This window comes from Petaurus breviceps, unplaced genomic scaffold (assembly GCF_028583685.1).
Source record: "Petaurus breviceps papuanus isolate PSGF00001 unplaced genomic scaffold, PetGlider_PUasm1.0 171, whole genome shotgun sequence".
NCBI classification, from domain to species: domain Eukaryota; kingdom Metazoa; phylum Chordata; class Mammalia; order Diprotodontia; family Petauridae; genus Petaurus; species Petaurus breviceps.
The window spans coordinates 14,875,635-14,893,261 of record NW_027185754.1 but is presented as its reverse complement, the minus strand read 5'-3'; positions in this window follow the sequence as shown (position 1 = coordinate 14,893,261).

The following is a 17,627-nucleotide window of genomic DNA, read 5'->3' as shown; positions in this document are numbered from 1 at the left end:
TGCTCTTCCCCAGTAGTGAATTGGACACCTTCCAACCTGAGAGGATCATCTTCTGATGTCATATCTCATCATTTCAATGCTGTCTATGGGGTTTTCTTGGCAAAGATACTGCAGCGGTTTACCATTTCCTTCCCTGGGGTATCACCTTTTGTCAGAACTCTCAACTATGACCTGTCCATCTTGTGTAACCCTACACGGCATAACTAACAGTTTCACTAAGCTACTGTGCTAAGTGATTTACAAAAATTATTTCAGGGTGCCTAGGTGGTGCAGTGAATAGAGCACTGATCCTGGAGTCAGGAGGACCTGAGTTAAAATTCAGCCTCAGACACTTAACACTTACTAGCTGTGTGACCTTGGGCAGGTCACTTAACCCCAATTGCCCTGCCTTCCCCCCTCCAAAAAGCAAAAAATAAAATAAAAACAAAAATTATCTCATTTCATCCTTACAACAAACCTGGAAAGTAGATGCTATTATTATATCCACTTTACTATTCAGGAACTGAACCAAAAAGAGTTTAAATGGCCTGCTGAAGGTCACACAACCAGGAGGTATAGGAAACAGGATTTGAATTCAGGCCTTTGAAACTCCAGGCCCAGGGCTCTATCCATTGAACCACCTGATCATCTTGCCTGGGTAGCCTTTTAAAATCTAGCTTACCAGCCTGAGAAACATGAGGCAAGAAGCAGCTCCAAAGAGCGTGACTTCTGGGAGTCTAGAGAAGAGCCAGCTAAGGAGAAAGAACCCAGTTCTTGAAGGGACATTACTCTTTGCCTTTCTCTTTGTGCCTTTATCAGAGGACAGTAGGAAGAAAGGGATTTCTTTCCTTCCTCTCCCCACTCTTGACCATGGTGTTTTGGATTGGAACCACTTGCCCAGTGGAAACCAAGGAAGAGTCACAAAGTATTTCATGAGGAAGTCAAATCGAGGGAGTCAGTGGAGTTGATCCCAAGAAGTATAACCTCTGGCATCAGAGTAGAGAACTAGCTATGGATTCAAAAGAGAATTAGCCCTGGCAGTGGAACTGTGGGGAACAGTAGTCCCACCAAGCACAGTAGAGTGATCCATCCAGCAGAGAAAAAGTTCCCCCAAGGGGAAGCAGAATGAAGGCATCACAAGAATAGAAAGGACACTGAGTTCATGCAGTGCCAGAGACATGAGTTGCTATGGAGACATGTGTGCCTCACTACCAATATATTTTAAGTGAATGCCTACTCTTTCCACTGAAACTGCATATAGTTGTAAAAGAGTCTACCCCAGGTTTATGGGGTGAATTTTGTTGCTATTATTCTTAACAAAGCAATCTTAGTAAATGCCTTTGCTTTTTTGCTAATTGTGTCTACTGACTGACTAGTTAAGATAAGTGCACTCATGGGGGCTTTCAAGCTATTTAAGAATACAGAACCATAGAGTGCCTTGAACTCTAGGTAGTAGTTGTCCCCTGGGTCCCCAAATTACAACCTATGAATACCAAGTTGGGAGAGTAGCCCCAGAGAAAACATTACAGGAGAAAGTAAGATCAGTAAATTAAATAATTTTAAGTCAGCCATAAGCTTAGCAACCACCTAGTTCAATAATGTATGAGGAAGTATTTATAAATTCTAAAGTGCTACGTACAGATAAGAGATAGCTATTCGTGTGATTCCTGATGTTCCTAAATGATTTTTGTTACAATCATGTACCAGGAGACTATCTTCATTCTTGCATCATTCTTATCACTATAAGGTAAAAGAAAAAAGGACAGAACAATGCATTAAGAGTAAAATAGCTTTGTCATAAAGAGTTATAGAGTTGGTAGAAATGAAAGCAGACAACAGATCATAGGTTGAATCAATCAATCAACAAATAACTACTATATGCCAAATATACTGCTGGGCTGTCTGGATACAAACACAAAAATGAAATAGTTCCTCCCTTCAGGGAGCTTACATTCCAACATATACACATGTAATTAAATGGAATATATACACATATATATGGGGGTGTGTACATATGTATGTATTTATGTATATATATATACATATATATACACAAATACATACAGTAAGTACAAATTAATTTGGGGATAAAGCACTATCAACTGGGGGTGATGAGGAAAAACCTAATAGAAAGTGCCTGTCAAGCTGAATTTTGAAGGAAGCTAGGAATTCTTAGAGGCAGAGGTGAGGAGAGAGTATATTACAGATGTAGGGGAGAGGCTGCTTAAAGGCCTGCATATAGGACATGGAATGTTGTATGTAAGGTTTAGCAAGAGGGTTGGTTGAGCTAGAACACAGAGTCTATGAAATATCTTAGATTTGGATCTAGAAGGGTCCTTAGAGGTCTTCTAATATAATGCCCTTATTTTTCAAATGAATAAACTGAGGCCCAGATAGTCTAGATCATCCATGCAAAAAATAAAAATGGCACAGCCAGAATAGAAACCCAAGGCCTCTGACCCTCGATCCAGTGCTCCTTCTACACTGCCATAATGTCAAAGACCTAGAATCATGAGAACAAGGTCTATCTGGTCCTTACACAAATTTCTGTCCCAACCCTTCCAGGAACTTCTTATGTACTTTCTGTTGGGCAGGAGGCAATCCCAAAGCATGGGCATCCCTAAGCCCACAAAGTAAAAAGCTAAGTGGTTGTCTCTGGTTGTAAGGGGAATGAAGATAGCTTAAATTAACGCTAAAAATGATGTCCTCGGTGCCTGAAGGGGATCAAGAAGGTTTCTAAAAATGTATGATTTGTTCCTAGGGAGTAAGTGTTAGATGAGCAGAATAGAGAAATATCTTCTTCTCCTCTTTTCATCCCCTCCCCCCAGTCAAGGAGGCTGGGGACTCACCATTTTAAAGTAAGTAAAGCTATAACATGCCCCAGATCTCCTCATCAGGGAGAGGAGTGGGATCTAGAACAATTGTCTCCTGAATCTTGGTCTAGGACTCCTTCCACTAGATGGAGCAAACTGCTTTGGCAAATCTGTTCCTTGGAGACATTAGGAGATGGAGGTGATTGTGTATGTTGGGGTGGTTGTGGGAGCCAGAGGGAGGAGGATACAGTACCCAGAGGGGAGAAAGGTAAAGAACTTAGACAGTTGCGGAAAGCTAGCCATCAAATGGTCCCAAGTCATGAGTTCTTTCCAGTTTTAAAAAGTCAGTTTGAATCTGATCAACTCCACCAAAATATCTTGACCAGAAAAAAGAAATCTAGGCAGGGGCTAATCATTTTATATTAATGATGTCTAGAAATACTCAGAGGCCGCAAGATATATTCACCAGCCTGAATCAGCCTGTGTTTAAGTAAGAAAAATCTCCCAAATAGACATTTCTCAAAATACCTTTGCATCCATTGCCTCATTTGCCCTTCACAAAAGCCCTGCCAGGTAAGCACAGAGGGAATTCCGAAGAACTATTTCATTCCTTTACTCACACTGTTGTGCCATATGTAATGCCTCCCCCAATATCTCTGCCTATTCAGATCTTACCTGTTCTTCAGCATCCATCTCCAGTGTGCCTTCCCTAATTGCTCATTACACATTCCTCTGCTTTGCACACTCCAGAGTCCAGCCAAACTGACCATCGCTATGCCTTTGTGAAGGCTGTCTGCCATACATGGGATGCACTCCCTTCTCACCTCCACCTCTAAGAATTCCTAGCTTTTTGCAAGGTTAAGTTCAAATAGCACCTCCTACATGGGGCCTTCCCTGATATCTTCAGTTGTCCCAAATACTTGGCATTTACTTTGTTTGTTTTGGTTTTACTTATCTGGGTGCACATTATACTCCACCAACAGAATGTAAGCTCCTTGAGGGCAGGGCCTGTATTGTTTTTGTCTTTGTATTTCCATACTCTAGTACTATGTCTGGTACTTAATAAATTCTTCTTAACTGAATTATTTACTCTAATGTAGGATGATCTCTCTCTTCCACCACTAATTTGAATGGAACGAAAAGCATTTATTATGTACTTGTTATCTACTAAATACTGGAAATATAAATATAGAAGTGAGATGTTCCTGATCTCAAGGGGTTTACACTGTAATAGGAGAGAACAACACATATTGGGAAATGATGACAAGGAAGGGGGTATTTAGGGAAGTCACAGAGATGGTGAGTGAGGCCATGAGGGAGTCAATTGGCTTTCCAGAAGTAATGGTAGGATTGACATGATTATAGTTTCCAAAGAAAGATATTTAAAAGAGGTGAGGATGGAGGTAACAAGAAGATGGCTTAGACAAACAGCAAGATGAGATGTGTGAAGCATGGTTTGGTTGGTCTGGGACTTATCTAGCCTCATTGTACATTACCATCTATCTTTAGTTCCTTTCTGTATTTTGATATCTTTTCTCTTCCTTCAGCTAGATTGAGAACTCCTTCAGGATAGAGACTATTACATGTTCTTTTTTTGGGTCCCTCATAAGGGACACAAAAGTAAGATAAGGGTGCTTAGTTCATAGCAGGTGTTCCATAAGTACTATTGATTGGTTAACTGATTGATTTTGCTTCAAAGAAAAACATTAAAGATACCCTTCAAAGAGAGAAAGAGAGATGCAAAAAACCTTTATTTCTCAATTAATGAACAGGGAATGCTTGGGTAGGCTTCACTCCTTATTGACCCACGAAATGACACTTGGGTATTCCCTATTTTCTGTATAGTTCCAGAGAGATGGTCCTGCAATAGATACAAGTCATTCAATAAGCATTTACAGATTGTTCATATTTCTCAATGGAAAGGGCACTGAATTGATAGTGGGGAATATGGGTTCAAATCCAGGGTCTGTTACCACCTGAATGACCTTGGTTAAGTCACTTAACTTTTCTTGAAATTAGTTATCTCCTCTGTAAGGAGAAGGGGCTACAATGAGTGGACACAAAGGATATTTACAATTCCAGATATAGGATTCTGTGAAATAAGTCCTTTTATATAAGGATCTGAGGTCCTGTTGTGGTGTTACTTAAAATAATGAGGGTCACATGGGGCATAATACCTCATTACCTAAACCAATATAACTACTTTCCTTCATAATGAGGAAGAGAATTGCCCCTCTAAAAAGATCATTCATTCATTTATTCATTCATTTATCCCTCTAGTTCTTCCTTTCTTTGCTGAGCTACAGGTAAATAAATTGACGAGATGCTCCCTAGGACTCTGGCAACTGAGCTTTTGCCGACACACTTGCTGTGACATCTCAGGAGATGATCCATCACTCACTGGAATGCGCCTTGTGTCCCATGAAGGACGAGAGGCAGCAGATAAATCTGAGAGAGTCCATATGGTGAGGAAAGAGCCGGTTCCCCCAGACTAAAGATTAACAGCAATTGTCAGAAAACTTACCGTGGGCCAATGTAAAGATAATTTCCAACTTACGGAAATCCTCAACCACTTCATCAGCTTTTGTCAGAGGGCAATAATCACATGCAAGGGCTAGATTTACTATTTGGAAAGGGGGTGCGGGAAGGCAGCACAAGAAGCCACTCATCCTACGTTGGTGGGCTAACACTACCCAGACTGTCTCTGACCCCAAAATGGCAGCAAGTCACTGCCCAGTGGGAAACAGGAAACTGAAATGGCAGCCCTGGTCAGTGTCAGGACCAAGGGGGAAATCACTTTGGAACCTAAACCACATACCCTGAAAAAGATACACACACACACACACACACACACACACACACACACACACACACACACACACACACACATATATGCACCCACTCAATCACATGCACACATGGATTCACATTCTCAGAGAGCTCTCACCTCACCTCAGCAATAAGCAAAAAGATCTTTGAATACAAAGAACAGATTATGATAGTGCAGTTATTTTTTTAAACTAGACAATCTTTCCTTCAAACTGTTTTTTCTGACACTTTTTTTTTCAATTTTGACTTCCTTTCTTAGCTTCCTTCCTCTTCTCCCCATTCTCTTCATTCTCTTTGTATATATACTTCCACTCCATTTTCCCCTCACATCTCTCTAGAGCTTTTTTAAAGATTCAGTCAGTTTCTCTCTCTCTCTCTCTCTCTCTCTCTCTCTCTCTCTCTCTCTCTCTCTCTCTCTCTCTCTCTCTCTCTCTCTCTCTCCCTCCCCCCCTCTTTCTCTTTGTGATCTCATCATTATCCACAGGTTTAATTATCATCTCTATATAGCTGACTCACATATATCCAGTTCCTTTCTCTCTCCTAAGCTTCAGTCCCAAATCACCATTTGACTATTAGATATTTCAAATAGGAATTTCCTGGAGACATCTTAAACTTAACATGTTTAAAACTGGAGTCACTATCTTTCCCCCAATCCCTCCCCCCCCAATCCAAACTTTCCCATTTTCATCCGAAATAAGCTCCTCATTTCCCAAGCTCCTAATCTCAGCATTATCCTGGTCTCCTCACTCGCATGATACAGAGCCAATCTGCTACCAAGTATTATGTCTTCTACCTTTCCAACAGCTCTTGCCTCTGACCCCTTCTCTCAGACCTACTACCTTACTCCAGGTCCTGTCACCTCATCTAGATTCCTGTATTGGTTTCCTAATTACTCTCCCTGCCTTAAGTCTCCCTGCCAACTCCAGTCTATCCCCCACCCTGCTGCAAATGTGATTTTCCTTAAGTATAGATCCGACTATAGCATTGCCCTACTGGTAGTTCCCTATTGCCCCTAGGATAAAATATAAATTCCTCAGTTGGGTTTTGAAAGCCCTTCACAACCTAACTATAAACTTCCTTTCTGGCCTTCTTGTTCATTAATCTCCTCTTATATTCCATGATTCAGCCAAATTGGCCTTCTATCTATCTGCCCCTCCCACATGGCACTCCATTTTCTGTCTCCATGCCAGTCTCCCATATCCATAATGTACTCCCTCCTCACTTCAACCTCATAGAACCCCTCTCTTTCTTTAACACAAAACTCAATCCCCCTCCTTCTGCATGAAACCTTTACTAACCCCCCTTCCCCCAATTATTGGTACCCTCCATAACGGGTTGGGATTTAGCTTCCTTGTATTTATGTATGCACTTGTCTCTCCCATTAGAAAGCAAGCTCCTTGGAAGAAGGTTATAGCTCCAGTGACTAACACATAATAGGTACTTTAAAAATGCTTATTGATGGATTGGCGGATATAAGACAGGGATTGCAAATTGTTTAAAGTCTTATTGAACAAACAGGAATGCCAAATTGAATGCGATCGTGGGACCACTCTTTCTCAGATAGGGCTCAGTTTCCAAATAAGAAATTGGAATAGATGACTCCTAAGATCCCATTCAGTGCTAACATTCTAGAGGTTCAAAATCATTAACATCCCTGACTTAAGGAGTATTAAGTAATATTGCAAACACACAGAATGTCTCTGAAGGTGGGAACAGGCAAGAGAGTATATATGGTTCAGCATAAATTCATTTCTCCTACTGAAGGAACAACTCAGAGTGCTTGTCTGACTAATGCATAAGTCCCAGTAGATGACATAAAATTGGTAGGGAGAGCTAACATTGGATAATAGTATCAATATTAAAAAAGCCTCAAGTTAGAACATTAGGCACAATCTAATAAAATTAAATGTAATATGGACAAATGTCCACATATAAGACTATTCTTATTCTCAGGTCCAAAGGACCCAAGAGGAGAGAAGGGGATATATTCAAGAGATATTGCAAAAGTATAAGAATTTTCTTATGCTTGGATCTAAAAAATCAACTTTACAAATACAAGATAGCAAATAAGCAATTTATCTAAAAAAAAGAAGGGGCAGTGTCTAGTGGGCTCCAACCTCAATATGTATCAACAGTGTGATATAGAAGTCAAAAAAATTCTTTGACTGTATTAAAAGAATACAGTATCCAGCATTAGGAGGGTGATAGTCAAAGAACTTTTATTAAGCCCCTACTATGTGCCAGGTGCTGGGAATACAAAAAGACTGAAAAAAAACAACCCTAGTTCCTGCCCTCAAGGAGCTCACAATCTAATGAAGGACATGAGAAGCTAACAAATATATGCAAACAGGTTATACAGAAGATAAATGGGAAATCATAAAGATAGTAAAGGCACTAGAAGTAAGAGGGGTTGGGAAAGGCTTCCTATAAAGGATGGGTTTTTCTCTGGGACTCAGAAAATTCCAAGGAAGTCAGCAGGTGAAGCTGAGGAGGGACAACATTCCAAGCATGGGGGACAAACCAGACAAATGCCTGGAGACAAGAGACAAGTCTTAGTCATGGAACATCCAGGTGGCCAGTGTCACTGGATAGAAGAGTACATGGAGGGGAGTAAGTGTAAGAGAACCAGAAAGCTAGGAGGGGGCTAGGTTATGAAGGGTTTTGACTGTCAAACAGAGGATTTTGTATATGATCCTGGAGGCAATAGGGATCCACTGGAGTTTGAGGAGGGGGCATGATAACATTAGATCTCTGTTTTAGGGGAAGTGTCTTGATGGCTGAATGCAGAATGGATTGGAGCCCCCAGCAGGCTACTGCAGTGGTCCAGACTTGAGGGCCAGCACTAAAGTGGTGACCACAGCCAGAAAGAGAAGGGGGAGCATTTGAGAGACATTACAAAGATGAAATTGACAGGACAAGTGTGGCAACAGCTTGGATATGTGGGGTGAGAGATAGTGAGGAGTCCAGGATGTTGTGAGCTTGAGGGGATGGGAGGAGGGTTTTGCCCTCAGCCTGCCAGATCCATACTGTGGCACTGCAATAGGGATGAGTGCTAACTGTCACCCAGTCCAGGTGACAGATCCAGGGAGTATTGAAAAATGAACCTCTACATGGCAGTGGTGTTCATCACAGGGATGCCCTGAGAGTTCTACTAAGAAAAGAGGAAGTTTAGAAGCCAGCAGTTGCAGCAGCAACGTTCAGACCTCAGGCTTAAAGCAGGGTCTCACATCCAGCATGTAGCTCAGCCTACAAAGGAGCAATGGGCATCTAGGTGGCACAGTGAACAAAGCACCAGGTCTGGAGACAGGAAGACTTCTTCCTGAGTTCAAATCTGTCCTCAGACACTTACTAGCTGTGTGACTCTGGGTGAGTCACTTCACCCAGTTTGCCTCAGTTTCCTCATTTGTCAAATGAGCTGAAGAAGGAAATGGCAAACTACTCAAATGTCTTTACCAAGAAAAGCCCAAATGGGGTCATGAAGAGTCAGACATAACTGAATAAGTGACAAAACAATAAACAGGCAACCAAGGCAGGAAATCCAGACCAAAGTGGAGCCTACAAGGCTGCTACTTTGACACAACAGAGTTGTTCAATTAGCTAGGGGTGTAATACAGCAACAGTCAACTCATACAGACCCAGGTCAAGAACTGGCAAAGCTCAGACCAAGGAGGCAGCAAACAGACTTTCCCTTGAATCAGACCCATTTGGGAGAACTGAAAGCTGTCAAGTCCTCAGGCTGTGCCTGGGATTCTAGAAAAACACCACACTCAATGCCCCACCCCACCCCCAAAAAATCAGCAACCAAACCAGCTTAGATCTTCCCTCTAGAAGTGTAACAGAGACTAGCCCTGACATCAAGTCCAAAGTCAGGAAGTAGGCTGGAAGAATGAGCAAACAAAAAAAAAGAACCCCACCATAATGAGCTAGTATTGTGACAGGGATGCTCAAAACACAAATGCAGTAGGGAATGACTCCAAAATATCTACAAGAAATGCCTTAGAGAAAAACATAGCTTGGGCACAAACTCAAGTAGAATTCCTGGAAGAGACGAAGCAAGAGCTTTTTTTAAAGATTTTTTAAAATTTTATAAATGGAATAAGAGTGCTTGAGGAAAAACATTAGAAAAGAAATGAGAGTTATGAAAGAAAAAAATTGGAAAAGGAACTAACAGTTTGGCAAAAAAAAAAAATACAAAACCTTGCCAAATAACAAACTCCCTGGAAATCTGAATGGACCAAATAGAAACCAATGACTTCAGGAAGCAACAAGAAATATTAAAACAAAGTAAAAAGTTTGAAAAACTGATAGAAAATGTGAGGTTTCTCATAGCAAAATGAGCAAGAACTGACCTAGGAAATAGATCAAAATAAAAAAGAGTTAAGAACCACTGGGATCTGAACAACATGGCCAAAAAAGGAGTCTAGACATCCTATTTCAAGAAATCTTAAAACTGCTCAGATTGCTTAGAACCAGAAGACAAAATAGAAATTGAAAAAATACATTAATCACCTCCTGAAAGAAACTTCAATATAAAATGACCAAGAACATCACAGTCAATATCTAGAGCTTACAGGTCAAAGAAAAAAATACTGGAAGCGTCCAGAAAGAAGGTTTTCAAGTACTAAGGAGCTACTGTCAGATTACACATGATTTAGCAGCCACCAGGGCAAAGCACTGGAAAATTTGGAATACGATATTCCAGAAGACAAAGACTATTGGCTTATAATAAAAAATAAGTGTTGTGCTAGTTGATATACATCAGCCCAGCCTGGTCTTTTGCTGCCTTCTCTCAGGAAACACACAGCAGGAGATGGAAGGTGTAGTCAGAGCAAGGTCTGTCTCTTCCTACCTGAGGCTGTAAAACACGCTCGGACAGGAATTTGACTCCTGGCACTAGGAGATGTTGTTTTGAGGTGGTTGGAAATCACCTGGCCATGCCCCTACCCTCCAGGAAGCAGGAGGGAGACAGGAGGCACAGGGGCTGGAGGAAGGTTCTGGACCCCAAGGAACCTGAGAATAGCTCTCTCTGTTCTCTGCCCTGGACAGATCATATATGAAGAATTGTTTTAGTTTTGGATGCCCCTTTTGTTGATGAGTGGGAGAGTATCCAGTAGGATGGGCATGGGGATTAAAAAAAAAAAAGAGGTCATATCATGAAAATCTGAAGGAATTGAGGATGCTTCTTTCCCCTGGAGAAAAGAAGATATAGGGAAGATATTTGAAGTTCTGTCCCATGGAAGAGTGGCTCTGGTTGGCTCCAGAGGTCATAAATAGGAGTCATGGGTAAAAACTGCAAAGCTATGGGATAAAGGTTAAAAAAAAAAATCTGTCCTATCAATTAGGCTTATCCTATAGTAAAACAGATGGGCTTTGGGAGATGGTGAGTCTCTGGCTCACTCTACATCTCTAAACAAAAGTTGGACCAGATGTGGTCACATAACATCACTGAATCTCTGTGACCAGGGAAGTTGAGGCTGATGAATCATTGAGTTTGGGGGTTTTGAGATGCAGTAGCTATGGAGCTGGCTGAAGGCCCACACTAAGTGTGGCACCAATAGGGCGAGCCCTCCAGGCTACTACCGTGTTTCCCCGATAATAAGACCTATCCCGAAAATAAGCCCTCCCCTTACTGTGTAAGATTCCTCTAAAATAAGCCCTCCCCTGAAAATAAGCCCTCTGGTGTTTTTCTTTCCAAAAAAATTAATAAGACAGTGTCTTATTATCGGGGAAACACGGTAAGTTGGGGCAAACCAGCCCCGGGGGAAGAGAGTAGGTCACAGCTTCCATGCTGATTAGCACTGGGATTGGGTCCAAGAGTGGCCTCTGAATTTCCAGCTTTTGAGAGATAAGGGAGACTAAGTCTCTGAAAAAAAAAAAACAATCAAGCAAAAACAGTGTGTAGAGTGAGAGGATTCTTGTCCAGGTACAAGATGGTCTAGATAGGGTCTGAGGTCCCTTCCAATTCTGACATTCTATAATTCTGTGATTTAGGGACATTGTCTTTGCATACTGACACCAGTGTAAGGTTTTGTTGGATGTTTCAGTTTTGTGTCTGAAACCCAAGGCTCCATGGGGAGCCAAAACCTGAGCTTCTCTGAGAAGCTTCTAAATGCATGTTCACATATCAAATTACCAGGCTCCCAGTGCCCAGCTCACTGAACTTTTAAAAATACTGGTCCTAAAGGATATCCTCAAATACTGCCCAAAGGCTGTCTACCCTCACATGGACTCTGTCAATTCCTTCTCTGCCCTCAGGGCTATCTTTTAAAGCCTGATCCTTGCAACAAACAGTTCACCTCTTACCAGGCTTTCACCCCAGGGCCAATTGGACAGTGACATCCTCGAATAAGCCATCAAGGTCCAAATAACATAATACAACAGTCTTTGCAGTGCACAATTAAAACAGCAGATCTCTGACCTCTTATCCACTCCAGCCCCCTCCCTTGGCCCCTCCACAGAAAGAAAAGAATATCTTTTGTCATTGAAACTTGGGACAAAGGGACCTGGGGCTCATCTAAAATTCTGCTTGACTTTAGGCGGGAATCAGAGGTGTCCTGATTACCCCCTTTGTCCTTATGAAACTGGATTAGAGGATCCTTAACAGATAATGCCTGGAGTTCTCTTTGCTTGTTGGACATAGAGCAATTATGAGAGAGGTCTTAAGAGATAAGTGAAACTGTGATGCTTCAGCCAACAGCTCAAAAGGTGGTTCCAATAAGGCTTTCAAAACAATACTCGGCTCCTACCAAGGAATGATTTTGCTGGCTTTGGACTCTGAACTATGAGCCTCACAGAGAAATCTTTTCATATCGGGATAAGACCTGGGTAGCTCTTAATCCTTTAATTCCACCGGTTGGCCAGGAGCTAGAATTGGATTTAGAACCTGAGGGAGGGAGAGAAATGGGGAGAAAAACCACAAAGGAATTTTAAACTCTTCAAAGTTAGACCAGGCTTTTTTTTCCCTCTATAGGCATTTTGGCAGGACCCCTCAGGTAGTGTGGAGTGGGGTATGGTGGGGCCAGGCCGCCCACAGAGGGGAGACCCGACTATTCACTAATGTAGGGAGGCTTCCTGTCTCTTGTAGAAAGTTCCCAAGAAGACTAGACAGTCCCTGTCTAAGAGGTTCAACATAGTGAATTCAGGAGGCAGAACTGATAGCTGTGTGGTGCGGTGTAAGGGCGAAGGGAGCCTAATGTGCCCCCAAATGTCCCCTCCAAACTGGCAAAACAGCCCCTGAAATTTTACCATTAGGAAGTCTTTCCTTTGGATTTCCATTATCCTCTTTAGGATTCTCTTTTAAAAGAGAAATCCCTTGAGAGAGGTTACCCAAATATTGCCTAATACCTCCTGAGAAATTTACAATGGCCTTCTTCTTAAGAGGAGTGACAGGTGAGGTCACGGAATGTTTTCTGAAGGAGGAAGGACAAATATAGAAGAAACTGAGGAGGGACTAGAGAAGCAGGAGACCCAAATCTAAATGAACTTCATTGTCTTTTCCATTTTGCTAGACTCTCCAGGGCCACCCTGATAACAATCCAGAGAATTGGACACTGATACAGAATAGGGCAATTAGCTCCTCAAAAGGCCTTATGGGTAAGGAGGAAGGTTTGGGGAAATGAGCTGGCACCCCCATTAGAAAAAGAGAAATAAGAAAGGGCTGGGGCAATGTGGGGAGGGGGTCAAAAGAAGGGGCAACAGCGCAGGCTTCTGATAGCTGGCTCTTCAGTAAGAGGCCATGAACTCTTCTGAACCACACATTAGAGGAGTTAAGGGAAAAGCATCTTCCTGAAAGCTCCATAATTAGCTCATGGAAGGCAATACAGAAGGCTACTAAGAAGGTCACTTGCAAGGTCAGCTACCTCAGGGCTCCATGCATCTCCTACTCTCTCCGGGAGGCACTTCCCACTCTCCCTCCTTGGCCCTCACTCCCTTTAGAGCCTTTGAGAAGGGCTGAGGGGAGATGCTGTCGTAGACATAAGAGAAGAGGAATCATTCCTTTCACCTAAAGTCTATAGCCCTCTCCAAGTGGCTTTACCATCACCCTTTGAGTCCTGACAATAAATGAAGAAGTGTTTTGACAAGTATAACACTTCATATGAAATGAAAAACTTCATAAATCTAAGGTTGAAATATTATCTCATTGTACACTGGAAGAGAAATTGGATCTTATCATACCTATTTGTCAGATGAGGAAAAGTGAGGCTGGGAGAGATCAAAGTGAATTATTTAAGGTCATACAGAGATTTAGTGAAAGAACCAACACAAGAATTATGGTCTCGACTCCTGGTCCGTTTACTTTTCTCCTATACTGCATTGGCTCTAAGATCCAAGTTAAGAGGGAATCATAGGCTCATAGACTTTTAGAGTTAAAGGAAATCTCAGAGGTTATCTGATTTAAGCATCTCATTTTATAGAGGAGGAAACTGCAAGCCAGGAAATTCAGAGACCCAGACCTGTCTATGAGAAAGTAGATGGCACAGTGGTAGATGGCACAGTGCTTGGAGTCAAGAAAACATGAGTTCAAAACCAGTCTCAGACACTTACTAGTTCTGTGTGACCCTGGGCAAGTCACTTAACCTTTTTTGTCTCAGTTTCTTCCCTTGTAAAATGAGCTGGAGAAGGAAACAGCAAACCCCTCCCATATCTTTGCCAAGAAAACCCAAAATGGAATAATGAAGAGTTGGGCTTGACAGAAACAACTGAAATACAACAGCAACAATGTGTCTACGACTAGAGAAATATTCATCACAATCAGAGTCCTTACAGACCTCCCTACACACTCTGCCTACCCCCTTTTACATAGAGCCAAACTTTCACTTGCCTAAGGCTTTTTAGGGATGGGAAGCATAAAGGCCTAGTGGACCAGCCACTGGATTTGGGTCTGAATGTACTGGGTTCTAATCCTCATTCAGACGCTTATTAGCTATGTGACCCTGGGCAAAGCATTCACCTCCGTCTACCTCAGGCTCCTCAATTATAAAATGAGGATAATAATAGCAAATATCTCCCAGGGCTGTTGTTAGAATCAAATGAGATCATGTATATAAAGCACTTTTCTAACCTGAGAGCTCTATGGGAGAGCTACAGAGACCCAGGATGAGAAAGAGTAATGAAATACACTAGATATCATTTAGGATCTTAAGTTTAAAGCTAGAAGATCTTAGAGATCCTCTGGTCCAGTGGTGTGAAATTCAAGTTGAAAAGGGTCACTAAACCCTGGATAAGTATCCTTGTGGTTGCATATTAACTTAGAAAATCACCTACAGGCATTATATAGGGTATGTTTTTTTTTTTCCTTATTTTGGAGGGGGGAAGGTAGGGCACTTGGGGTTAAGCGACTTGCCCAAGGTCACATGGCTAGTAAGTGTTAAGTGTATGAGGTTAGATTTGAACTCAGGTCCTCCTGACTTCAAAGTCTGTGCTCTATTCACTGTGCCACTAGCCCCTATCTAGGGTTTTCTTGACAAAGATACTGGAGTGGTTTGCCATTTCCTTCTTCCATGGATTAAGACAAGCAGAGGTTAGGTGACTTGACCAGGGTCACATTGTTAGTAAGTGTCTGGCTGGCTTGGAATTCAGGTCTTCCAGACTCCAGGCCCAGCACTCTATCCACTGAGCCACGCTGCTGCCTTCTCCTAACAATGAGAGCTATCCAAAAGTGGAATGGTATACCTCAGGAAGTTCTGCTTTCATCAAAAAAAAAAAAAAGGATGAGAGTAATGGTAGATAATACCTTGTTAGGAATATTACAGAGAGGATTCCTATCTGAGGTCCTTTCTAATTCTTAGATTCAATGGCACAAATACAAGGAAGATCTGTAATTAGGCTGTACCCTCCTTGAGGGACAGGATTTTTTTCCTTTTCTTTATATTCCCAGGACTAACTTAGTGCCTGATATAATAAATGCCTTAATATATACTTGTTGAGGGACTGACTTCTTGGGAGCAGGGAAGAAGAATTCCAGATATGGGAATTTCCACTGATGCAGACAGCAAATTATCTGTGATTTACTAAATGCATCCTAGGAAGTTGCTTTTAGGCACATAGAGATAGGTACCTTGCCCCACCCAGGTCACATAAGCTAGTGAGATGATATTTGAATCTAGGTTTTTCTGATTCCAACATCAGAGCTCTTTCCATTGCCAGCCCTTTCCTAGATCCAGCGGTGGTGATGATGATGATGGTGGTGATGATGATGATGACGACAGTAGCTGATATTTTTGTAACTTTATAGTCACAAAACAATCAATATTATTCCACTTGAACTCTCCTAACATCCTTGTAAAGTAGGTAGTATAAGTAAGTTGTGGAAATTAAAGCTCATAGAGAAGAAAGTCATGCAGATAGTTAAATGATAGCGACAGAGCTCTCTGCTCCCACAGCCAGTTTTATCTTCCCTATCCCACCCAGCTTCTCCAAGTGGGCCTCACTGTGGGATGTACAAAGACTAAGAATTCAGGCCCTGCCCTCAGGGAGTTAACAATCTAGCAGTCCTCTCACTATGGCCATTCTTCAGTCTAGGGCTCAAGCCCGTTTCTAGAAAACCTAAAAGTAGGAACAAGATTCTGAATAGAAAAGTCATTCCTTGCTTGCTGCCTTCATTTGTGTTCACTTCGCTGGGAGCTTGTTATGTTAATGGTATTTTAACCCACTTTTCAATGGCACGTGGCTGATAATGCAACACTTTAGTCCAGCAGCAGTAACATTTCTCTGCTATTCCTCTCCATTGTGGAATCAGCCTGACAATCACCTCCCAAGATTCATTCCAGAATCCTCATGTTGGCCAGCTCAGGGCTGGGCCAGCGTTGCCCCACAGACAGAAGAAAAACACACAGCCTTTAGGGGTCAGATCAGAGCAGTCTCTGCTGGCAATGAGGTCACCACGAGCTAACTGCTGCCTGTTTTGTTGTTGTTATCTATAACGAAGGCTTAAGGGGATTTTCATTATTCATAGAAGTTAATAAATTATCAGAGCTGAAGGGGACCTCGGAGATCATCATCACCTCTTCATTTAATAGAGAGAGACAAAGACTGAAGCTTAGAGAGGAGTGATCTGCCCAAGCCTCCACAAATCAGTGGCAGAGTCAGGACTGGAATCCAGGTCTCCTGCCCCTGATGTTAGGGATCTCCATTGGACCATGAAGCCTTTCAAAAGGAATTTACTAAGCCCCCACAGAGGAGCCAATCTTGTGAGAGGTTCCCTTTAGCCACAAATGGAGAAAGCACCGGGCTGGAAATCAGATCCAAATCCCATGTTTTAGGTTTTTGTCATAAATAAGGAAACAGTGTCTTATCCCCCAACACCGGATACAGTACTTGACACAGAGCAGGCACTTACTATTGGTTATTGTGGTAAACAGGAAACAATACTGTGTGTTCCCTTAACACCTAAAACAGGAGCACTTCAATCAAAGTAACATGCATTGTAGGTGTTCCATAACTGTCCCTCGAAGGCAAATTTCCAAAATAAGTCAATGGGTAAACAAAGGTCTACTAGACAACAAAATATTCACTTTCTGGAGTAGCAAAGAAGTGGAAACAGAGGGGGTGCCCATCAAAGTGGGGATGGCCATACAGACTGGGGTACATGAATGGCATGGAATACTATCATGCAGCAATATATATATATGGAACTCAAGAAAACATAGAATTGTATGAACTAATACAAAGTGAAGTCAACAAATTAAAAGATCACTGAAGAGGAAAAAAAAAACCCTAAGCCCTGAGTAATTGAAAAAACCAACAATGATCCTGAAGAATTGATAAAGAAACATATCTTCATTCTCTGGTGGGGGGGAGGGGGGAGGGTTGAGGGGAGAAAGTTACATGTAGTGCCAAAAGGGGTCACTATATCCATTGGTTTTACTTAACTATTTTTTGTTGTTGTTCCATTTGGAGAGTTGGAGTATGTCCAGAAATAACAGAGATATACAGAGGGTATCACTTAAATTGGATGGATGGATGGATGGATGGATGGATGGATGGATGGATGGATGGATGGATGGA